Source organism: Talpa europaea (genome assembly GCF_964194135.1).
Source record: "Talpa europaea genome assembly, chromosome: 13".
Lineage (NCBI taxonomy): Eukaryota > Metazoa > Chordata > Mammalia > Eulipotyphla > Talpidae > Talpa > Talpa europaea.
The window spans coordinates 39,279,002-39,303,854 of record NC_140080.1 but is presented as its reverse complement, the minus strand read 5'-3'; the positions used below and the strand labels follow the sequence as shown (position 1 = coordinate 39,303,854).

Below are 24,853 nucleotides of genomic sequence, written 5' to 3'. Positions count from 1 at the left end.
GTCCAGCCCTGATAGTCCTACTACAGATGGTGGAAGGGCCTTTTGTCTTTTCTACCTGGTGTATTTTAAAGAGAAGTATCTCTTTAAAATTCCCACAGTCTAAAACATGTTAGCTGCCAGGTAAAATTCCCTAGCACCTAGAAGAGAAAGCAATGTGTTTTATAGGAATAAACTCAAAATATCAGTCAAGACAGCCCAGAGATATAGGAGCTGAAGGAGCGAGTCACGTGACTACTTTAAAATAAAACAAAATAACTGCCTCTTTGCTCAGAATGTGTGAGCAAAATATTCTATTACCAGGAGACATGTGACTCTGGGAGGGGAGAAACCCATAGTTGGAAGCATGCTGGGAGAGTGTCTAGGTAATGATTAGAGTAACTGCTCTGGGTTCAAATCCCAACCCTGTCTTTGTAGGTGTTGGGTATTTTATTTAACTTCTCAGCGTATCAGCTTTATCATCATTAATTACCTACCACATAGGACTCATTACCATTATAAGTATTAATACACCAAATGACTTTTAGAAGTAACCATTAAATAATAAGTAGCTAGTTCCAAGTCAAGACGCAGAAAGCTCTGAGCAGAGATAACTGGTAGACCCCAGTTGCTCCTTTTGGGTGGAAGCTCCACTTCCATGGAGACAGGTGAGTGAGAAGAGACATCTCACTTGATCATATGGTCAGAGTTTATTTGCCCAAGACATACCAACCCTAACATTCATCTGGCATGAATGTTCACATGTGTGCCCTAAAGGAAATTCTCATTGAAGAGTTTGTAAATCTCTGTAAGTGAAGATAGGGTGATGAGAGAATACCATTTATGTTTCTTTTTTTTATTTAAATTTTATTTTTATATTCCCCATACAATTACAACCCCCTTATTTTGACCCCAAGCTCTCCTTTCCCCACCCCCCCATCCCCCATAGAGTGTCTCTGGTTCATAGTTGTTTGTTGATTTTGATATTTTCTTTCTTACAGTTATTCTTTTTCCTGGTCCCTTATTTAAGTTTTCTAGATTCCTGCTATGAGTGAGACCATCCGGTATTTTTCTTTTTCTTTCTGGCTTATTTCACTGAGCATGATCCCTTCCAGCGCCATCCATGTTGCTGCAAATTGCATGTGTTTATCTTTTTTGAATGCTGAGTAATATTCCATGGTATATATGTACCACATCTTCTTGATCCAGTCATCTATTTTTGGGCATTTGGGTTGTTTCCAAAGCTTAGCTATTGTAAACAGTGCTGCTATAAACATAGGGGTGCAGGTGCTCTTTGGAATTGATGTCTCTGTGTCCTTTGGGTAAATACCTAGAAGTGGAATTGCTGGATCATATGGAAGCTCTATGTTTAGTAGGTCAAGAAATCTCCACACAGCTCTCCATAGTGGTTGGACCAGTTTGCACTCCCACCAGCAGTGCAGGAGAGTTCCTTTCTCTCCACAACCTCGCCAACATTTGTTGTTGCTAGTTTTTTTAATATGTGCCATTCTCACTGGTGTAAGATGGTATCTCATGGTAGTTTTGATTTGCATTTCCCTGATGACAAGTGATGTTGAACATTTTTTCATATGCCTGTTGGCCATTTGCATTTCCTCTTCAGAGAAGTTTCTTTTTTAGCTCTTCTGCCCATTTTTTGACTGTATTATTTTCTTTGTTGTTGTTGAGTCTCATTAGCTCTTTGCAGATTTTTGTGATCAGTCCTTTTATCATTAGTGTTGTGTGCAAAAATGTTCTCCCAGTCGGTGGGGTTTCTCTTTGTTTTTGTTATTGTCTCTTTTGCTGTGCAGAAGCTCTTTAATTTGATGTAGTCCCAGCTGTTTGTCTTTGCCTTCACTATCACTGCTTTGGGTGATGTGTCTGTAAAGATGTCTTTGATGTGCATATCATGTAGTGTTTTTTCTATGGACCAATTGAGGTTCCTGAGTTCCCACACAGCAAGCCTGTTACTGAAAGACCAGTGAGCTTTCAAATTCTCATGGGCCTCAAACAGTTGTGTGAAGAGCTGCAGCCAAGTCTCAGGGGAGCATCCTCTGGGATGATGCCATCATGGTTGCCTGGAAAGTTGTTAAAATTTGACTTGGGACTCTGATGACGAATCTTCCTTTAGATTTTCTGTCTTAACCTCCAACCATCAGCCATACCTATGCAGAGTTCTCTGCCCAGGTTAAATGATCCTTTAACAGAGGATCATTTCATTTTCTTCCTTTTTTTAATTATTGAAGTTTCATTGTTTTACATCCTTGTTAGTGGTTTGACAGTACAGGATTTCCCCCATCAGGAGTCATCACCGTAGCTCTCCCACCACCAAAGCACTGACAGCCCTCCACCAGAATCCATTCTGTGCTCTTCATCCCCACAACCCAGTTCTTACTCATCCCCGCTGGGTAGACTCACTTCTATGGTCAGCTTTTAAGAGTTGAGTTTAGAGTTTGTCTTTTATGACCCTTGGCTTGGTTTCTCTGTATTCCACCTATAACTGATATCATCTGCTATTTATCTCTCTCTGTCTGGCTTATTTCACTTATCATAAACCTTCCAGCTCTATCCGTGTCACTGCAAACAACATGAGTTTTATCTTTTTCGATTACTGTGTAATATTCCGACCTATATTTATTTTCCTAAAAAAGAAGGATGAAAAGTCTTCTAAGTAGATCACATTTTCTTAAATAAAAACAAAAAAAAATATTCTCTTGATAATCTTCTCCTTTTCCTTGACCACTAAGAAAAAAAAATTCTATTTTTCTTCCAGCACAAGCTCATTTTAACCTGCCTAACAACGGCAAATTCAAATACAACACTGCACACTGAAATTCATCTTCCAAAAATTTTCCCCAGAATTAGACTGCTTTTCTATAGACATTATCCTGCCAGCATCAATAGTGAGATTCTGGAAAAGCGATGTGCTGGGCCAAATGATCAGGTAGATTAGATTGCTCTCTATCTCTGTTTGTTAACAGCCCTGTGCCTCTGCATAATTCACTCTGATTATCAGAAGGGAAAAGCCATAACTCAGGCAGATGAGCTTTATTGGCATCAGTCCCTTCTAGGGGAGAAATGTCTGAGCAAAAGCATTTGCAAGTGCCATGAATGTTGAGAGGTTGAAATTCCAAACAGTCTGTACACTTAGCTCGACTAAATCTGCAACTCTCAAAAATGAAAATGTCTCCCTCTATATATATCCTTGTATCATAACTCAGGAACAGGGCTTCTCTCGTCTTCTATACTTCAAGACCAAAAATAACTTTATAGCACTACAAATATACCTAGAATAGAATATCTTCTTAACCTAGAGAGTTCTCATGAAGGACAAATAAACATTTGGGGAGAGTTCTTGAGTCACACTCTTCAAAGACCTAGTAATGATTAAGTGTCAAATGAACACTCCAAACTGAATAGCAGTAGGTATTTCCTGTATGGGGTGGAGGCTTGTCTGCCACCTTTATTTGCCCATGTGCTGAACCATGGAATATGGTTTCTGTTTTCCCCAGCTGCCCTTCCTCATCTCAGTTGCTACTACTGGCTTCCGCTGTCAAGATAGATAATGTAACTTTCACCTGTAATGTTTGGACAAACTCCGCTAACTCTTTGTCTTTCGAGACATCCCCTGCTCCAGCACATCCTTCTTAAGAAACTGTTCTTTTGCCCCCAATTCTAAATTTTCCTCCTTTCTCTGGAAAGCCCATTGAGCCCCTTCCCTGCACAAATGCGGGTCTTCTCTGTCTTAATCTTTATCAGACATAGGAATATTCCATCTGTTTCCAAATACAACCGTTTCAGGTATCTCCCAGGATTGAGGCCCATCTGTGTGGTTTGATTCTTGTTCAGCATCAAAATTGACACTTTGAAAAAACTAAAAACAGTGCTTTGCCTTGTGAGGACTTGAACACAGGAATCTTACTTCATAATCTTCTTCCCCTGGGAAATTTACATCTCTTGCCTCCTTGGAAGTCTCCCATTGTGAAAACTGCAGCAAATAATTTTCCTTCCCTCTGTCATTCTTCTTGGCACATTCTTACTTGTCGATCAATAAATTACCCCCTGCCAAGCCCCAGCAGCCTGGCTTCCTTCTTTACCACTTACATCCTCCTTTTTTGTTTTAAAAAAAGCTCATTATTTTTTTCTTAACCACCAGTGAAATCATCTCTCCCTTTGTTTTGCTTATTATTTAACTTAATTCTCAGTCCAGCAGTCCCCATCTGCACCTGCCTCAATTCTCTGCATTTTCGCCTTTAATAACCAGAAGTTAATGAGACTACCACCGGAGTGACAGCCTCCTTTTCTGATCACACCAGGATAAGGGACTGGATCTAAACAGCAGTAGCAGGTGATACAACAGAAGAAAAGCCATAGTAGGGATCTCAGGCACTAGGGCCAGGGTGGGCAGGATTCCTGAGTGGTGCCTGATTGTCTCATCAAGAAGTGAGTTAGCTGTCATCCCTGCTTTGTATAGTGGTTGTGAGGATTGGGTGAGATGGTGTAATGTGCTGGGATGGAAGTGCCCATGGCAAGCTCCCTGCAAGCGTTAGGTACTATTATAATTGTAGGAGACAAGTGTGAAAGACACAATCCCACACTCACCTGGGGCTGGGAGTGCAGCTACACATGGGTGAGAGATGCAGTTAATGGCCAGACAGGGATCCCAGCTCTGTATTTGTTCATGCAAATAACTCATCATCAAACCATTTAGTCATTTCCAATGTAAAAAGGTATAGGAAATAGCACAGAGATGATCTTGTAGGTCTATTCACAAGACCTAATATTGTGCTTGACACAGTTGATTATCTATAAATATTTGAAATCACATGTGTTAATCACCTAACATGTCCCAGGTGTTGCACTGGTAACCTCATTTTATGGTGTTTCCCCAAATCTGGACTTTGTGTTTCTATTGGCATAAGACACAGCTTTAAGTAATACTCAATCACATAACTGAGGAAGTTATTTCTTTCTCACATCCTTTTAAAATCAGCGTGATTAAATCAGGTCCAGAGTCTTTGATAGTATTTTAACCCTTCTAACAGCACTCATACATCTTGATTTTTTTAAACTGAGAGTTGGCTACAAGCCCTATTTATCTAGGTGACTATACCTGGCTAGAACCTAAGAATGATTTTCATTGTATTTGTTTTTATTATTTTCTATGTTTCTTTGTTTTATGGCAATTCATGGAATACGGGTTTTCTGTGTATTGCTGTAATGTAAAGTTTCCTCTCAAGATTAATATATTTAACAAAAAAGTTTCATTTAAATAAAATATTTAGAAAAGAACAGTCCAGAGAAAACAAAATGGCGGGGGGGGGGGGGCGGGACTTGAAAGGGGTAAAAGAACTGAGATTTAGTAAGCACTGTTCTATCTTCCCTGCAATTGTTTTGGGAATGAGGAGGGCTTAAGGTGAAAATTCAAGCCCTACCCTAGACCAAATGAGCTAGAATAGCAAAGTGTGGTTCTAGCCAATGTGTATTTTCTATTTTTCCTCAAGAGTTTTCAGGTGATTTTGAAAAACCGATTTAGAAATCTCTAAAAGAAAACATTTCCAATTTTCTTTATAGCAATTTTTTTTTGCATTCATTCAACAAATATTTGTAAATATCCACTGTGTGAAATGCTGTGTCCTGAGTGCTGGGAATAAAATGAAAAACCAATAGAAGCAGATCCCGCCACCATGGCTCTTACATTCCAATAGTAGCTTGTAAATATTTTTTTGGGACCCTATTTATATGTTTGACATTGAATTTACAGTAGAGAGAAGTCAGAAGCCTGTCTTATTTTTACTTATTGTATTTGACTCATTATATGGATAACTTATAAATCATCTTCACAGTGGAAGTAAAAGACTTTCACCAGATTATACCCTGGTGTTAACCGTTCTCTACTAGTATTTCTTGGGAATAATAGAATTTCAATTTTTCAATCTTGGATTTAAGTTTTTGCTCAGTCTTTTAAGATATTTTAATTTCTTTCTTTCTGTATATATGATCTACTCTCCATTGAGTTTTATGTCTTAGAAATTTTGTGTCATTTCCTCAAGCCTATGAGCCATATTGATAACTATGTTTTCCAGATTTTTTGTTTATTTTGTTTATTTTACTGTTGTTGCTTCAAAGGAGCCTATATATCTGCTGCCTTTTTATTTTCTCTTTCATTTCCTTCTTGAGTTCTGCTTGTGGGTTTCTCACCAATATCCATCCCTATCATATTAAAAAGTCTCCCAATTGTTCCTCCTACATTTACTCACTCACCCCCACAATCTGATAACCACATAACATTTAGAATGCTGTTTTTAAAATACATGTTAAATCATGTACTCCTCTAATAAGAGTCTCAAATGACTTCCCTTACCATGTATAATGAATTCCAGCATTCTATTCATGATTTACAAAGCCCTAATATTGACTGCTGCCTATAAATTATTCGATGAGTTCCTTGTATTATTTAACTGTCTTGTCTTTTCAATTTTTTAGTGACTTTTGTTTAAAAGATGATGCCATAGCTATACTACACCAGAGCACCTTGCATCTAGTAAGTGCTTAAAAAATACTGCTTTGGAACAGTTTAAAACACTCGTAAGTAATAAAATATAATACTATAAAGAGACCTTGACAACGGAAGGTAGAAGACTTCCAGTATAAACCAGTGAGGAGCTTTACAAGTACCATTAGATTAGACTCTCTGATACAGGCAGGAAAGTGTAGCCCATGAGTTCAGCTTGTGTTTGAATCCTGGCTCTGCGCTCCCTAGCCAGATGATCTCCTTACAGAGCTTCAGTTCTTTTAACATCTATAAAATATTGATAAAACAATATCAGCCACATGGTCTGTTCAGAAGTTTAAAGAAGGTAATAACAGGGCCTCCCCGGTGGCGCAGCGGTTGAGCGCTGGGTTGCGAAGCTGCCCGCGGCCTCTGCGGTGCCGGTTCGATCCCCGGCTGCTCCCCGGCCACCGGAGGAGGGTCCCACATGGCGCGCAGACCTCTCCTGCCACCCGCTGCTCCCCTCAGCAGTGTACTTTGGTCCTTCTGCCTGCTCTGCTCCCCGCTCTGGCTCTGGTGAATTCTCTCACCCTCCCGCGCTTCTGACTGTACCCAGTGCATGTATAAACAAAACAAACAAACAAATAAATAAATAAATAAAGCATGCCTCTATTTAAAAAAAAAAAAGAAGGTAATAACATATGGGAAATAGGTATTTGAAAAAGGGCCAATTAAGAGGCAGTTTTACAGAGGCTAGTTTCCAAAGTCAGCCCATAAAACAAGATACATATAATTTTGCTTTAAAATAGCCTTAAAATTTTGCTTAAAAATGGCTTTAAAAATCCCTTCAATCGGGGGCCTCCCTGGTGGTGCAGGGGGTTGGGACGCAACCTATGAAGCAGTCTGCAGCCTCTGCAGCACAAGTTCGAAACTATGAAGCAGTCAGCAGCCTCTGCAGCACAAGTTCGATCCCCAGACGGCAAGAGAGCAACCCACATGGCGCAGCAGACCTCTCCTGGCTCGCCCGCTGCTCCTCTCAGCAGTGTATTTCAGTCAATCTGCCTTTCTATTCCCTGTTCTGTCTCTGGTGAGTTCTCTCACCCCCCCATGCCTCTGGCCTGTACCCCAGCTCTTGCATGCATAAATAAATAAACCTTAAAAAAAAATCCCTGCAATCTGATTATGCTCAGTGAAATAAGCCAGAAGGAAAAAGGAAAATATCAGATGGTTTCACTTATAGAAAGAATGTAGGGGAGCCAAATAAGGGACCAATGAAAAAAATTATAATAAATTAAAAAACAAAATTAACAGGCAACTATTAATCAGAGACAGTCTGCAGGAGAGGGGGAGAGAGAGGGATCAGACAGAGAGGAAATGTGTTCTTACACAAGGGACTATGTCAATGGTGCACAGGTGAATTGGTGGTGGGAATTTTGCGGGGACTACATCTGAGAGGAGAAAACATGCATTGTACAAAAAGGAAGAGCGATTTTAAATATATATAAAATTAAATTAAATTTTAAAAAGTTAAGATAAAAAAATCCCTTCAGTAACTCATAAGATAGTGCCTCAGTTTTATAAATCCTATACAAAAGTATATGTATCAGTAAATAAGCACAGCATAAGGAATATTACGTGGTGTAAAGCTATGCAAAAAAAGTGAAGGGTCATTTATGAAAAATACGCTTCTCTAAGCCTTAAAAGTTCATTCAACGTATCAAGACCTTCAGAGATGAGACCCAGCTCTCTGAGAAAAAGGGGCTTCTCTCCCCCTATCTCAGACCTAAGGCCCTCTTACTGTTCAGTGGATGCAGTTGCGTTCCACATTCTATAAATCTATCTCCTTTGTTTTTTCTGTTTTTATACTAAGCAGTCTAGTTGAAGTCACATATTAATGCATGCGATACAATTCAGTATATCAATATTATTCCTCGATGGAAGCAAAATAAGTCCTCGATAGAATGTGAAATAGGTGGAAGGCAGGTATAATTATTTGATGTTCAACTACAGTGATTCTAAATGAATTGCATATTTGTTCTCTTTCCCTCTGTATGATTAGTTTTCCCTTCCTTTTAACTCTTTGCCTCAGAGCTTTATGTTTTTCAAAGGGATCCTCTGCTTTGGCTATGTGAGAAAATTATTCATATTCCTCCCTTTAGGATAGAAAAAGAAAAAATAATGGAGTTTAGAGTATCAGAGGCTAGGATCTCCATTCCTGCCACCCTCTCCCCTGCTCCCCACCATTATGCAGGCTCGCATTTGACAAAACTGAGGGAAGGGCAAGGAAATGGCAAAAATAGGTAAGAAACTAGATGGGAGCCTCGAGAACTTGAGGAGAGGAGATAAGATATGGAGTTGTAACAGGACAAAGCTCTGTGCTGGTGCATGTGGGGAGAAATGTCAACTATTCATGCATAAAATGGAGAAAGAAGAGTGAAGGTACAGAAAAAGATAGTGGGGTGTTTTTTGTTTGTTTTTATTTTAATAATTTTATTTTTTAATATATCTTTTACATCATTCTTCAGGTTTTTTTACAATATGTGCTTTCTCATCTCAGTTATAGTCCCGTGAAATTCCAATGAATGAGCATGTTAAAGGTTAGTTAACACTAGACATAAGTCCTCCAGAATATTGTTCCAGAAGATATATTTAGCTAATTTCATTCAGTTCAAGATAAACTCCTATGCCTTTTTTTTAAGGTTTTATTTATTTTTATAAAGAGCTGGGGTATAGGTCAGAGGCATGGGAGGGTGAGAGGATTCCTGGCCGGCCAGGAATCGAACTAGCGCTGCAGAGGCTGTGGACAGCTTCACAGTGCTGTGTTCAACCTGCTGCACCACCGGGGAGGCCCATAAACTCTTATTCTAATAGAGCTGAATGACCTAGTCTTTAATAGTATGTGACTGCCATAAAATGGTCTCACTGGATTTTTAAGATTGACAAAGGAAAGAAAAAATATATACAAGAGAGTTAAAGAAATGGGTTTGTTGCCTGAAGTAGATTAAAAGGCTGTTGTCACCGCATTCCAAACAAAGTAAAATGTCTGTCCAGGAGAGTGACCAATTTTCTTTCCTCTCCTTGAAGAAGAAACTATTAGATGTCTTAATTATAACACTAGGAACTAAGGAAATGATTTCAGAACAGCTGTCAAAATAGTACCAGGTTAAGAAGGATGCTAGAGAATTCATCATTTTCTTTCGAATGCTTAAAAATATCATTTTTCTCCACTAGAATGGGTACATAGATGGCATGAGGAGAGAGGAAGAGTTGTGTTCACTGAGCAGTAGAGGATTCAGGGAATGTGTGAGAGATGGAAGTGGGCAGAGAATTGTAGACAGCTCTAGTGAGAGCATTGTAAGAGAAGGTAGGGGGGCGATGATGGATGTGCTATGTTAAAGGGCAGGCATAAGCCTTCCCTACGGTCTGACTCATCTTCCTACTGTGTTTCACTCCCTGCTTGTTCCCTTGTTTCTTTTTTTTTTCAAATGAGGTAACAACATGGAATGTGATTCAGACACAGGGTCACACCTCAGATACATGTCCTCACACCCACACCCACCATCAAGGCACCCACAGACCTCCATCATCATCCATGGTGCCCCTCCCACCCTGTTCCCCTCTTCCCCTCTTGTAGCCTCAATTCCTTAGTCAGCTTTCTTAGGTTTGTTATTGGTTTGGTTTTATCTGACCCTTTGTTTTGTTTATATATATCTCACCTAGAAGAGGGGCCACTTGACATTTGTCTTTCCCTCTCTGACTTATTTTGCTTAGCATTATCCTGTCAGTTCTAGCCATGTTAACACAAATGACAAAATTCCAAAATTCCATCTTTGTTTAAAATAGCTAAGCAGTAGTCCGTTGTGTGTGTGTGTGTGTGTGTGTATACACACACACACACACACACACACACATGTATAATCCTTCCTAATCCACTCAGCTGTCCTTGGGCACTTAGTTTGCTTCAATAATTTGGGTATTATAAATAGTGCTGCACACTACATAAGAGTGTATACATCCCTTCAAATTGGTGTTTTGGGCATTCTTCAGGGATATACCTAGGAGTGGAATTGTTGGATCATATGATATTCTATATTTAATATTTTGAGAAACCTCCAAACTTTTTCACAGAGGCTGGACCAGTCTCCATGTCCTACATCAAACTGAAACGCTTCTACACAGGAAAGGAAACTATCAGTAAAATGAAAAGACACTTAGAAGAGTGGGAGAAATATTCGCACACCATACATCTGACAAAGGGCTGACTTCCAAGATCTACAAAGACTCATACAACTCAACAAAAAAAAATCAATAACCCAATCAAAAAGTGGGCAGATTTGCTAAATAGACATTTCTCAAAAAAAGAAATGCAGATGGCCAACAGGCACATCAAAAAGATTAGAAACAACAAGTGCTGGCGAGGATGTAGAGAAAAAAGAACACTCTTACACCGTTGGTGGGAATGTAGACTGGTTTTTCTCTTTTTTCTAACAGCACTTGATTTGAAAGTGTCATGGATCAGGGACAGAATGCCTCATTGGAGGCCATGGTCAGGCTGGTAAACAGATGGAGTGAGCTCTTGGTAAAGAAAGAATAAAAGGCCAGACATGCAGAGAGAAGCAGTTAAGAAACCATGTGTCCCCAGAGAAAGAAAGACACAGCATAGTTCCCCAGGACCCTAATAGCTTGCAAAGTCCCTGTTCCTTTGCACATGCTCCATTTCTGATCCTGATAACCTGCAAGATTTTTCTGTTTTACAGTAATCATTTTTCTTCTGGGTTTTTTTTTTCTAAGATTTATTTATGCATACAAGAACTGGGTTGCAGGACAGAGACGTGGGTAGGGGAGTGAGAGAATTCACCAGAGACAGAGTGGGGAACAGAACAGGCAGACTGAGTGAAATACACTGCTGAGGGGAGCAGTGGGCGAGACAGGAGAGGTCTGCCGTGCCATGTGGGTAGCTCCCTGGCTGGCTGAGGATTGAACTCATGCTGCAGAGGCTGTGGATTGCTTCATAGTGCAGTGCTTAAACCCTTGCATCACCAGGGAGGTCCTCTCCTGGGGTTTTGTAAAGTAACTTTGAGAAGGTTTCTGCTCATTGGCATCTAAAGAGGCCAGACCTGAGAGAGAAGGCCAGTCTCCCTTCTGCCCCATTCCTGTTCCTGGAGTGTTACCATTCTTCTCTGTATAGTCCTGTGTGTTGTGCTTTTCCCAAATACCCTCTTCTCTTTCTCATCTCATCCCTTCACCTCTGCTCTTTGCCTATTCATGCTCTCTCTCCTTGGAACTAGCAAAACTTTCCCTCCAGAGTCCTCCTTCCCCCACCCATTTCATATAGTAATTTTATTTGCCAGGATCATTACATCCAAATTCAACCATGCATTGGGGAACAAAAGATTAATGGTACTTCCAACCAGACTTCAGTATCCTATCATTGTCTTTTCCACATTCCTAACTCATTCACCCATCTTCTGACCTGTCTTCATTAGGCAGAAAAATTCAATTATCCCGAATTCATCATATTCTTCCCACATTCACATACATACTTTCCACCCTTGTATTTCACTTTCAAGAGCAAGGGATAGATCCTGGGTTTAGAAAATCACATTAAAGTTCAGGTCAATAGAGTGAAAGAGATTTGACTTCATATAATTTACTTTTAAAAAATTAGAAATTTTAATTAACTCTGTGATATGGACTATTAAGCTAAGTAGACTATTAAGCTAAGAATGCACACTGTCTTATAGAGGAGAGTTCTATGTTCTGACCTGGCAGAGGCAAAGTGGCCTGACCACAGTTAGGTATGAAGATTGGAGGTGAGTCTTAGTATAATGTATCAAGAGGAGAGTAGGGTAAGTTGAGAACTGGTCTCAAATACCTGAATGCCTTCATGGACAAAGAAAATGGGTGGACTGACTCTGTCAAACCAGGCACTTGACAGGTAGATGGCTCAGGAGGCAGAAGATCTAAGTTCATAGGAATGAGGACGTTGTGCTGAGTAGAGCTGCTTGCCTACCCCAGGAAGAGTTCAGCACCGCCACAAGAATGCTGAGAATCCCGTCCTGTCCGGGCATTACACTGGAAGACTTCCCTTCTCCTTGACATTACAAAGCTAACACAGGTCATAGCAACAAGTCAAATGATACTATATTGTGTCCTCACATTTCAAAGTAGTTGTTAGTTTGGTGTGTGTCTTCCCATTTGTTCCCATTCTATGCCTACACAAACACATATTCACACTAATGGAAGGATAATGCTTTGCTTTCACAAGACTAGGATCATCCTATATACATTATGCCACTCAGTAATAAAAAAAAATCCCTCCAGGTTCATTCGTCTTCTTTGAAATAGCTTTAGATATTCTCGAGTATACTATAACTTATCAAATCTTTTCTCTAGTGATACATTGTTCCCAGACTTTCTACAAGGCGATTGTAACTAACAGTGCTGCAATAGACATTCTCAGACATAGATGATCACATACTGGTGTCTTGCTTTTGCAGGATAGTTTCCATTAAAGTGGGACTCGTTAAGGTAAAAGACGTATGCCTTATTTAATAGCTACTTCCAGATCACCTTCTGAAAATCTTGCTGTAATTCTTATCCCCAACAGCAGGTGCCCATTTCTATTGTTATCTCCAGGAAGTTTAAATGCCATTGTGGGGTTTTTCCCCATCAGAGTAGAAATAGTACTGGGGAAGGTGTATTGGGTAAGGGTGAAAGATGTTCTTGGCTAGAATATGCAAGTGCCTATCTCGGCTCCACCAAGCACTGTGTCACTTTTAGCCAAGACACAAAATTACTTTGTCTCAATTGTTCTCAATTTTAAAAAGAGGTATGATGTGAATGCCTACCTCATTAAGTTGTTATGAGTAATAAATGAATTAGTAGCTGTAAAAAACTTAGAACGGTGACATCACAGTAAATTTTGTATAAGTAAAATGAAGATTAAAAGAGCATCTGTAAAATTAAAGATTAAAAAATATTTCATCTCTGACTACCAGTGAGGTTAGCAGATTTCTATATATCAATCAGTCATTTCCTTTTCCTCTTCTCTAAATATCCAGTTTATATCCTTTGTCCATATTTTTATTGTTTGTCTTTTGTCAATTTTGGGAACTCTTTGTTCCTCGGTAGTAGTAAACCTCATCCAGTCATTTTTGGCTTCAATAAATGACTTCCTTTTAATCATATATTTTGTTTGTTTTTTTGTTTTTGTAAGTATGTGATAGCATTTTTTTAAAGATTTATTTATTTATACAAGAACTAGGGTACAGGCCAGAGGTGCAGGAGGATGAGAGGATTCACCAGAGATAGAGCGGGGAACAGAACAAACAGACGGACCGAAAACACTGCTGAGGGGAGCAGAGGGCGGGACAGGAGAGGTCTGCCGCTCCATGTGGGATTCTCCCTGGCTGGCAGGGAATTGAACCCACACTGCAGAGGCTGCAGACAGCTTCACAGTGCTGCGCTCAACCCGCTGCGCCACCAGGGAGGCCCAACAGTATATTTTTTTAAATTAGCATTTTTAAAAGTTAACATTCAAAACCTCAATCAGCATAGAACTGTAAAAATTATTTTAAACCCAAATAATCTCACATGCAAATGATAACCACTTCCATTTAGCCCCTCAGATTCAATGGTTCTCAGTGATGGTGCTACTTATCAGTCATCTGGGGACTTTCAAAATACTTGGGTTCCACCGCACAAGCATGCTGACTTCATTGATCACCAGTGGACCGTTAGTTTTCCCTAAGTATCCTCATTCTATCCTAACATGCAGCCAAGGATGGGAACCAGACTTCACAATCCTGAAAGAGTTTTCCAGAGACAATTTTGGAAGTCACTAGTAATCACTACTGCCATCTGTTGGTGGGAGGCAGAACTGATACAACAGCTTTGTTCATCCATGTGAAAGTCCATGTTTCAAAGTTCTTAGCTTAGAGATGCATCTTTGTATATACAGCCACCCCTTTTTGGTGTAAATGATCGATTATTCAGGTAACTTCTAACTCAAAGATTCTTGAAGTTAATCTATCTTCTTGGTTCTGTATATTCCACAGAAAAAAGTGACAGATGTGGTCTGAGGCTGATCCTTGGTCATCAAAGAAAGTTTCAGTGACATTTATCCTAATCATTAATAAGAGAAAGAGAGCTGACAGGTTTTAGAAATACTTTCAACAGTAGCAGTTGAAAAACAAACCCAAGCCAAAAATTTTTGTCATTAGTTCTAACCAAACTAAACAAAAACTAAACCACGGCCTCTTCCTAGCCTACCTCCTACCCCTAGAAGTGTTAATTGAAATTTTTTTCTACTGGGATATTTTGGGATGTCTCCCTTTTTCTGTGGAATTACACATTGTGCAACATCAAGGGAAATAACAGGAAAGGCAGTGAGCAGGGAAACACACTTTGACAAATAGTGATGTTGGCAGATAATGGAAGTGTCTGGGAAAAAAAAAAAAAGATAAAACTGGCAGAATTACAGGCTGTGGCATGGGCTGGTAATTACATAGTGAGTTATCTTCTGAGGGAAAGATATTTTTCCTCTCTTTTCCATAGAGAGGCCAAAAGAAGTCAAAGACTGTGAGAGTGTGAAAGTGTTAGTCTGGTATAAAAACCATCTTTGATTCACTGGGTTTAAAATATATATATTTTAATTCCCCAGACAGCTTTTATGGGTTTTGTGTTATTCTTGTAGCTCCAGTAGGGGCTAGGTCTTTCCAATATAGATGAATACATATACACACACACACATACATACACCATTTAATCTAGAACATCTTTATAAACTGAAACTTATTGTTAATTGTATGATTGTGGGAGTAAATACTGCATTTCTTATACTTGCCCTTGATTTAGACCAATTAAGTTTACTCAAAAGCTGGGTTTCTCTACCTCAGAACTGCTCACATTTGGAGCTGGATAATTCTTTGTTGCTGGTGACTATCCTATACTCACCAGGACATTGAGCAGCATCCCTGGCCTCTACCAATTAGTCACCGTTAGCATACACCCAATTATGGCAACCCAGATATCTCCAGACATTGTCAAATGGCCAAATTGCCCCAGCTCAAAATCAGTGATTTGGGTGATTCTTCAGCCCCGGTTTGGGAGGAAGGGAGGGATGGTGAGAAGGAGAAGGTACTTCTTCAAAAACAATTTGCCTATTTCTCCAATCTGAACAAGGGTTCCTATTTTTGTAATGAAACATTTTTCCACCCGTAAAACAACAGGCATCTCTCTCCAGCATCAGCGACGGTTTATAACAACATGTCTACCTTGAGACGTTAACATCTTTCTTCCCCATTAGACTTTGAGTTACATGGCTAATCTGTTTTGTTCACTCAGTGCACGTAGCACCTAGAGCAGTGATTGGCACTTAATAAGTGTTTGTCAAACGACAGAATATAATTTTAAGATATTTAAGAACCTGACGTACAAAGCCTGACTCTGTCCAGAGAGGCTTTCCTCTCAGGCTTACTTCAATCTGTGTGACACAGTCAGGAATCAGGGACATACTGAGGCTGTTGAAGGGTGTAAGCAGGGAAATCTAAAAATTACATTATTTGGATAGGATTCCTTGGGGGTTTTGGCGTGGTGCTGCTGAGTGGCAGTTTCATTCTGGAAACAACAGCTCTGATATGTCACTGTAAGTTGGAGCCAACCTGCCCCTCTGGCTTTTTGAACCCCATCCACCATTGATCCACGGCAGAAACAAGTTTTTTGACCAGGGTGAGGCTTAATACTTCATTAATTCTCTGAAAGAAAATACCCCAGTAATACATGAGAGGTGCCTGTGGACCGCATACAGACAGCACAGGCAGCCTTTAAAACACGTCTTTTTGTGCTTTTAAAGAAAGGAATTAAGATGCATATTTTTTAAAATGAAAAATGACTGGCATTCTTCCCACTGAAAATGGAAAGTGATTTAATTTGTTAGTGGTCTATTTTATTTGACAGTCTTTGTACATACTTGATTTGGTTTGTTACACTGAATTACCCCTTAATAATGGGTACACATAATGCCAGGCTCTGCCCCCCAGGTGGGTCTGATAATCGGATGAACGACCATATTGTTCAAGGTTTTCATGACAATGTGGGCAGCAGCTATTTGGAAAACTCCTCCCAGATAGTTTTCCCCCAAAGAAGTTAATTGCTACCCAGTGACTAATCATTCCACTCACCACTTTGCCTGAGCAATGTTAAATTCTATTATGGTGACTGAATCCCCTGCGGAGATAGTAGGGAGCCTTAAACCCCACCGTCATTAGGAAAAATAAGGAAATCTTCCCCAGGCAAACTCTCAGAGTGGACCATTTCTCAACAATTTGAAGTTAATGATAGGAATTGAACAATAGCTACCGTTGGCACTAGAGCCACCCCACCCAAGGCCACTCTGCCACTTACTGGCCAGATGACCTTGAGAAAGCTTCCTGACCTCCTTTGCTTCAAGAGCCACATCTGTAAAGTCAGAGCAATATTACTACGTATCTTTTTAGGTCTCTTTGAAGATCTAGTAACATTGTGTGTGAAAAGTGATTTGCAGGGACCCTGGCACAAAGTTGTCCACCAATGTTTCTTTGTTAGGTGGCACGCTCAGCTCTCTCCTGAGTCTCCTCACAAGAAGCTCAGAGACTTGCTACCTCTGACATTGTGGGAGGGACAATGACAAGCAGAAGGTCAGGTAACAAGCCCAAAACCATGTAGTCAGTCAACGGCCTGCTCAGGATTCAAACCCAGGCCCTCATGACTCTACCCTTTCTCTTACACTTCAGTTTGTGTGTTATGTACCCCAAGAAGAATTTTGAAGGGCCTCCCTGGTGGCTCAAGGAGTTAAGACTCAACCTATGATGCTATCCACAGCCTCTGCAGCATGAGTTAGATTCCCAGCCAGGGAGCTACCCACATGGCACAGCAGATCTCTCCTGACTCGCCCGCTGCTCAGCAGTGTATTTCAGTCTGCCTGTTCTGCTCCCCACTCTGTCTCTGGTGAATCCTCTCAACCCCAACACCTCTGGCCTGTACCCCAGCTCTTGTATGCATAAATAAATAAATCTTTAAAAAAAAAAGAATTTTGAAAAGCCATGAGCATGTTTAAGTAGGCAGCTAAGCATTTCAATCATAATGTTAAATGATGACAGAGAATGTGATTTCAGGAGTATTTTCAACAAAGGCAGTTTAAAATAAAACTGTTATTTCGCCTTTTTAATGCACCCATGCAATTGAAATGCCATCATAACTGGTAGACACACACCAATATCCATTAAATGAGCATGTGAGCAAGTTCTTTAAAAGTCAGAACTTGGTATTGTTCCTTTTTCTTCTTTGAACATATATTCACTGCACGTTCCCAAAGAAAAGTTTAAAAGCCTTTTTGGATCATTTCTACAAGAATTATAGATGTTTTTCTCCCATCTACAAATGCTTGACTCGAAGAGTTTAAAATTCTCTTGTGGATGATATTGTCTCTATAATTATTAATAGGACGCAGTGGACCAAAGCAACATGAACATATAATTCTGACAAATAATAATTAAATATACAAGTAACATTTTATTAGAAGTATATATTTTATTAGAAGTAATATTTTATTAGAAATTCCAGTTATGATGAGCTGGGGATGTGAGCATTTATGGGGCTTGATTAAAGGGATCCTCCAATTCTCCCTCCCAGAAGAGTTCACAGTAGATAGTGGGTTCGGGCTGGGTGAAAGTCCATGTCTTAGGTCTTTCCTTTGCAAAGGGGAAAGGTGAGATCATAGGCTATGGCTAGCTCGGGAGATTTTGATTTTAGGAAGGAAAATATATGAAGTCAGAGATGAGCAAATGATTTCCTGTAACAGTGCTCCAGAGAGCTGTTGGTAATTTATCATACACTCCTGTCTGAGCCTGGCCGCTCAGCTCCACTGAGCTGTGTTGCTTCGGAACAGAAATATTGACAGGATGATCCAGTGGTTCCCCCACTTTCAAGATGACTTCCGCCCTCTGCCTTGAAAATTGAGTCTTTGGCTTTGTCCCAAACCTACAGCAGTCACCGTTAGAAAGATATTTCGCGAAAGATGTTTTTGGAAAGAAGCCCAGTGAATAGGCAAGGTGGCAAAATTGAAGTGAGACTGACTTCAAGTCTCTCTGCCTGCTGTATCATCTCATGCCTCTAGTTGGAAGAGCTAATCACCCCAGGTTCTCCACGGGGCCTCAAACCTGTCGTCCCAGAGCACCAGGATCAGGGTTTCCTCCCACTGAGGATGAGGGAGATGCTCTCACCTGTTACTTTTAGATCAGCCGTGGTTTCAGCTTCCAGAAGTGCTGGTTGTGAACAAGGAGAAGGGTAGAGGGTTGTTATGTAGCATCTCCCAACCCCGAACCAAGGATACGCTGTGGCCCCTGCCCAGCATGTCGTAGGTGCTCAGTAAATGCTCATTGGGGAGGGTTTACCTGGGTCATGGCTGTGGTCATCTCATTCCCATATGCACTTCCTGTTAACGACAAGGAGGCCCCCAAGCCCATGACCTTAATATATCCTGTTAGTCTCAATATAAAATAATCTCAGTTGTCTGGGAAGGCTGAAGGGAGCATCAGGAGCTAGGGAGCAGGCATGGATCTAAATTGATAACAATTTTTCCAAAAGATCCTATAATGGCGATTATGTTGATGATGCTAACAACCAAGGGTATTGAAGTGTCCCTGCTGGACTCAGTCACACTTGACCTCAGGTCGAAGCACTTACTATCCATCCACCGCCTTCTGCAGGTGGGCTCTGCTCTCTTCCTTCCCCGTGACTCCATCTTCTTTCTGTTCTTCAGCTCCTATCCGGCCATCTCTTTTCTCCGAGCCTTGCCTTGAATCTGTCAGCTCACTGGGGTGCTGGATGTTGCCATGGTAAACACAGCTGTTGTTTTTTTCTGCATCAAGTCCGCACATGGAGGCGCTTGGCTCCTCACCTCTAGCCTTTCCCTGCTGTGCATTTTCACAGATGTCAGTTCAAGTGGGGGCCTCTGGAGCTCCAGGACTCGGCTTAGCTTTCATTGTGTGTTTCAGAAGGGGGGCTCTGTGACCTGCGGGCACCAGCTTAGGGGCCGTGGAAAGTTGTGAAGAATCGCCTGCACTGTCACCAAATAAGCCACATGACAGCAAGGTTTACTTTGTTGGTAAATGGATTCTGGGAGGTGGAAGAGGGTCTTGTACTTCCCAAAAGGAGATACAGGAAAGATAATGAGAAAGAAGCCAAGGAAACAAGACTGGAAGGAGTGGAAACAAGACAGGAGTGGATAGGGAAGGGGGACTAAGAAAGAAGGTAGAGATTTCTTACAGGAAGAAGTCAGCTTCCTGCTCCTCCTGGGTTTTCCTCATCTCTGCTGCAACTCCTGTGATCCAGCCCTGATCACTGACTCCACATCTTCACCTACCACTTTCCTTTCTTGCTCAATCCTCTACAGCTGCTTGGCTATTCCTCCTACACATGAAGCACATGCAACCTCAGGGCCTTTGCACTGCTGTTCCCTGTGCCTGCAATGCTGTTCCTTAAAGAGCCACATGGCTCCCATCTCATTTCATTCAGGACTCTGCTCAAGTTTCACCCCTCAGAGAGGCCTTCCGTAGCCATCCCACACCAAATAACATACCACCCATTGTCTACTGCCTTTCCCAATGTAAGTTTTCATCATAGAGATAAACACACAGGAACATACACCCCATAGGAGCAGAGTTCACTAGACCTCTCAAACATACCTAATGTACAAGAGGGATTTAATGAGTGTTTGTTGAGTCCATCACTGGCCCTCACACCCAGAGACACACCAGATCACACTCCTACACACGTATGCTCTGCTGTCTCCCCTCTGCACTTTCATACCTGCTGGTCCTTCTGACCTCTTCTTTTCCCCACCCCCCATTTCTGCTGGGTGGATTCCATGCATCCTTCCAGTTCTGCCTAGCTTAGTAGTTCCCCCCTTCTGAGGCCTCCTTTGAGGCCCCCTGGTAGACACAGCACCCAATTCACCAGCACTACCTGGGCACTATCTGGCCTCCCTCACATGGGTCACCCTTGCTGAAATGTCTGTTCAGTTGTCTGTCACACACACACCTGAGGGTACTCTGCCAGGGCCCAGACTGCAGTGACTAAGGGTTTCAATTCCAGAGCCAAGGAGTGCTTGGCACGAGGGGTAGTTGTGTGACTTTAAACAAGTTATTTAACCCCTCTGTCCTCATCTACACAAGGATCATGTTCGCTGCCAAGCAAACTCACAAAGTGTTGAGAAGTCATTGATGAATTGCCCTGATGAAATGCTCTGAGCATTCAACTGGCTACAGGAACCACAAGTAAGGGTGCGCTGTTGGAGATGAGGTGAGCCTGGAAGGCCTCTCAAGGGGTGATCATGAAACAGAGAGCCAAATGAAGTGAGGAGGGAGACATGTGGCTTCTGGCGCTTCACACTGCACTAAAATTGTATCTGATGTGTCTCTTGTAAGCTTTGTGGCAGGGTAGACTCCCAGGCTGCTCTCTCAGGTGTAGCACATTCTTTTGCTAATATCCTAGCATGGCACTGGCGGTGCAGGCCAGACCGGGCTGGGGCGCTCGTCCTCGTCCTTGGGAGTCGGCCTCAGGAGGATGAGCGGAACCTGACTCAGGTCAGGCAGGAGCCCATGGCACCTGAGGGTGCGGCTGAACTCCAGCAACACATCCAGAACCTCCCGAGCCTCCAGGCCGAGGACTGGGCCCGTTGTCATTCCCGAGCATGCTGTGCAGCTGGTCTGCCAAGGTGGCTCAAAAGAAAGTTTGAGCTCTGAGTTAAAGGTGTTGACCTGATCCTAGGCTTTGTCTGGTCCTGATTCTGCCATTTGGCAAGAAGGGGGCTCTGGGATGTTGAGTGGCTCGGATGAGGCACATGGTGAGGGATCAGGGGAAGCGGCAGTAGAAGCTGTGGGATAAGAGGCACACACCCAGGCCTGCTGGTCAGTCCTCACCTGGTGGACAAGGTACTTCACCTCTCGGTCTAGATTTCCTCATACATAGATTTCAGGCCAGTAGTTTTCAAACTCTCCTTACCCACAGAAACTATTATTTAACAAGGTATTATTGAGAATTCAAACATGTTACCAGGAGTGAGGGAGTGAGACCTAGACACCACAGCTTCCCGCTCTGTGCCCCCTGTAACACACACACACACACACACACACACACACACGACCCTGTAAGAAGCTCTAAAGTCCCTTTTAAGACTGATGTTCCATGATTCAGTGTCACATTCCTCCAAAAGTCTTTGCCAAGTATTAGGCTACACCACATTAATTTACTAAGATTTGACAGTTTTTGACCAATTTTATATCTCAGCCTCGTGGTTTCATTTGCAACAGTGGCTCTATCTGCTGACTCAGCAACCCAGCTGCCCTGGCTCAGCTCCTCAGCTTATTCTCTGAATGCCTTTGGACTAGACACTTTCCCTCCCTCACCACCCCCGTGAGATGATAGAGGGCTCCCCCTGTGAGGTTGGCTCTTGAGAGGCAAGTGTGGCATAGAGTTGGGGACAGAAAGCTCTAACACAGGCCTGGCACAGGACACAGAAAGCTTCCATGAACACCCCACAGGGAAAGCCTTAATAGTGGCCTGTGGGCCCAACTCTGGAATAAGGCCCCACCCTTCTTCCTGCCTGGCCTGTGAGGAGGATGTGGCCAGAGCATATGGGAAACCCTGTCCCCACCAGGCTAGCTAACTAGGCACGCGGTCCAGCTTGAACCAGCGAGCTCCCTCCCCCATCTTGTAAGGGCCATCCCCGGGCAGTGGACAGGTCTTGCCTGGGGCTCAGGGAAGGTCTCAGGAGACCATGAGTGACATTCAGCCCCCTGGCTTCTCTGGGCAAAGTGTAAGAGGCTCTGTCCCCAGATACCTGCATGGAGCCTTCCCCATTAAGTGGTACATCATGGAAGACGTCAGCCTGAATTAGCAGGCAGGCCCATCACATTACACTGAAGCTCTGGGCTGGCAGCTCCCACTTTGTAATGCCTCTTGATCCTCGCTGTCACGCTCCCGGCCCCGTCACCACAGCCACAGGAAGCCTCTGCAGACAGTGCACGGTAATGAAGGAGGCCCAGGGAAGATTTTAGGAGGATCGACAGGAAGTCCTCACAGATTCCATTTCTTCTGTGGCCCCAGGGGGCCTGCTTTGAGCTCTGCTACCTGGAGGGGAAGGTGGAAGGGGCAGAGGTTGCAGGGAAAGCAGGTAGCATCCAAAAGCTCCAGGTGGGGAGCTCTTTTATCGCAAACTGTAAAAGCATAGCATGTTTTCCTGAAAGTACACAGAATAGATGCCCTGTTCAAATGCCATTTCCAACTCCTAATTGAGATTAGCAGAGGCAGCTTAACCAAAGAGATCTGTGACTGCCATTATGTCTATTACTGTAGATAATGCCATTTATTCCATAATTTCTCCTGGCAGTTTACTCATGTCACTACTACCCCGCATGATTATGTGAGTGTAGTGTGATACATGGAAAAACACTAGCTCGCAAGGCAGGTAGAATGTGAAATTGAATTCTGGCTGTACTTCTTCTAGCTGGGCAACTCTGGGCCAGTAACTTAACCATTCTGAGCCTGAGTTTGCTCTTTGTTATTGGATATTGTACTCATGCCTGTTTCACAGAGTTGTTGAGAGTCTTGTATGAGATGATGTATGCAGATTGATTGACAGAGTAAATGCCAAATAAATATTTGCAGGTATGTTTCCTAAGGGCAAAGTCACTTTTTTTATTCATTACAAAGGTGCATAGATACATCTTTAATTGATGGTCCATACTGTATCATCTTCAAAGTTCCACCACTTTAGTTTTTTAATTTGTTGTCCATTGTACATCCAGAATGATCTAGTAAAAAAAAAAAAAAAACTTTTAATCTGATCCTATCACAATCACTGCATATCTTTTGACATCTTCCCATAACTCTTATGGTAATGGTAAAAATCTTTCTTGGGATTGCCTCTTACCTAACCTGTCATTTCATTTCTCAAATGGTTCATGTCATGTTCTCTATCTCAACTATACTGACCAGTTGAGCTTTTGTTCTTGCCTTGCTTACCTCGACCACAGGGCCTTTGCACATGATACTTTCTCTGATTAGAAGAATATCCATCCCACCCCTCCCGGCCTTTTTTTATCCTTCAGACTTTGCCAATTAATACTTCCAGTGAACCCTTTCCAGATCTCACTGACCAGGGAGCCCCCAACCCCAGCACTTTATTCCTTCTTTTGGGGCACTTACTGTATTTTATGAAGATGATTTGTGTCTACCTCCTCCTTGTAGCCCAGCTATATAAAGACAGGCCCTGTGTCTACCTTTGCTTACCAGTTGAACCCCCAGGACCTTGTACAGAACTAAGGATGAATCGGGTAAGGGTGAACTGGAGGACAAATCATCTCAACAGATCCCTTCAGCTTTCATAATAATTCAGGCCCAGAGGGTGTTATCCCTCATTTTCAGGTGGTGTAATCAGAGCCCAGAAGAAGCAGGTTAATTAATTGCCCATGCTGATTAGTGGGGATCTGCGATCAGACCCAGGTCTCCCAGTTCCTGCCTTCCCTGGGCTTCTCATGCTAAACCTTTGTCCATAAAGAGGGCAGAGGACACACAGCACTTTCCACGCCCTTCCCTGGTATTCAGAGGGTCTCTCGCTCCTGCTACAGCCACAGCTTAGCCATCTCAGCTTCAGGCTATGCTGCACAACGTCTTTATAGCACTCGGATGCCTCTGACTTGCTATTTAATTTTAAAGCTCTTTCAACAGTGAACTAAACTGACTCCAAAAAGAAAGGGGAAAATTCTGTTTTATGAAAGGTCATATTGTTGGGGTGACTGCATATGACAGAATTTCACCTTTATTTTTACCTTCTTCCCTTCCTCCTTCCCTTCCCCCAGCATTGAATCTAGAAATTCAAGTTTTGTCCAGGCCCTGGTATCAAGTCAGTCAGGACTCAGCTGCATGAGGTGACTTCCTTGAAAAGAAAAGAGCTTTGGGTCCCTTCATTAACTTGTTCCTGTTATAGGGCCACACCTATGTTTGTGTTTGTTTAGTGTGGTTTGGAGTCTGCCCCCTCTCAGGCACTAGTGTCTTCACTCACTTTCTCAGGAGCCACTGGCTCCAGGGTAGGCAGAAGCACCCTTGAGGTCAGAGGGAGTCTGTAGACTAATGGGTCTTTGTCATTGTTTGCCAGAAGAACCTTTGGTGGGAAACTATTTAACTTCCTGATTCTCTGACCTGTGAAGAAGAAAACATTTACACGCATATTATCACTCATGCATTCAACAAACACTGAGTACCCTTTATATATCAGTAATGTGACCATTTAGTATTTATTTAGAGTGGGACAGTCTTGGATGTGAAAGGGGACACTACCTGGTT

The 24,853-nt window shown here is 42.1% G+C and overlaps 1 protein-coding gene across 4 annotated transcripts in view; it reads left to right on the top strand.

The window, feature by feature from the left end:
- Positions 1-24,853, top strand: part of PPP2R2B (protein phosphatase 2 regulatory subunit Bbeta) — a gene marked incomplete at both ends in the record, with an annotated part of 481,997 nt that overhangs the window by 388,629 nt on the left and 68,515 nt on the right. The gene's annotated exons all lie outside the window — the stretch shown is intronic.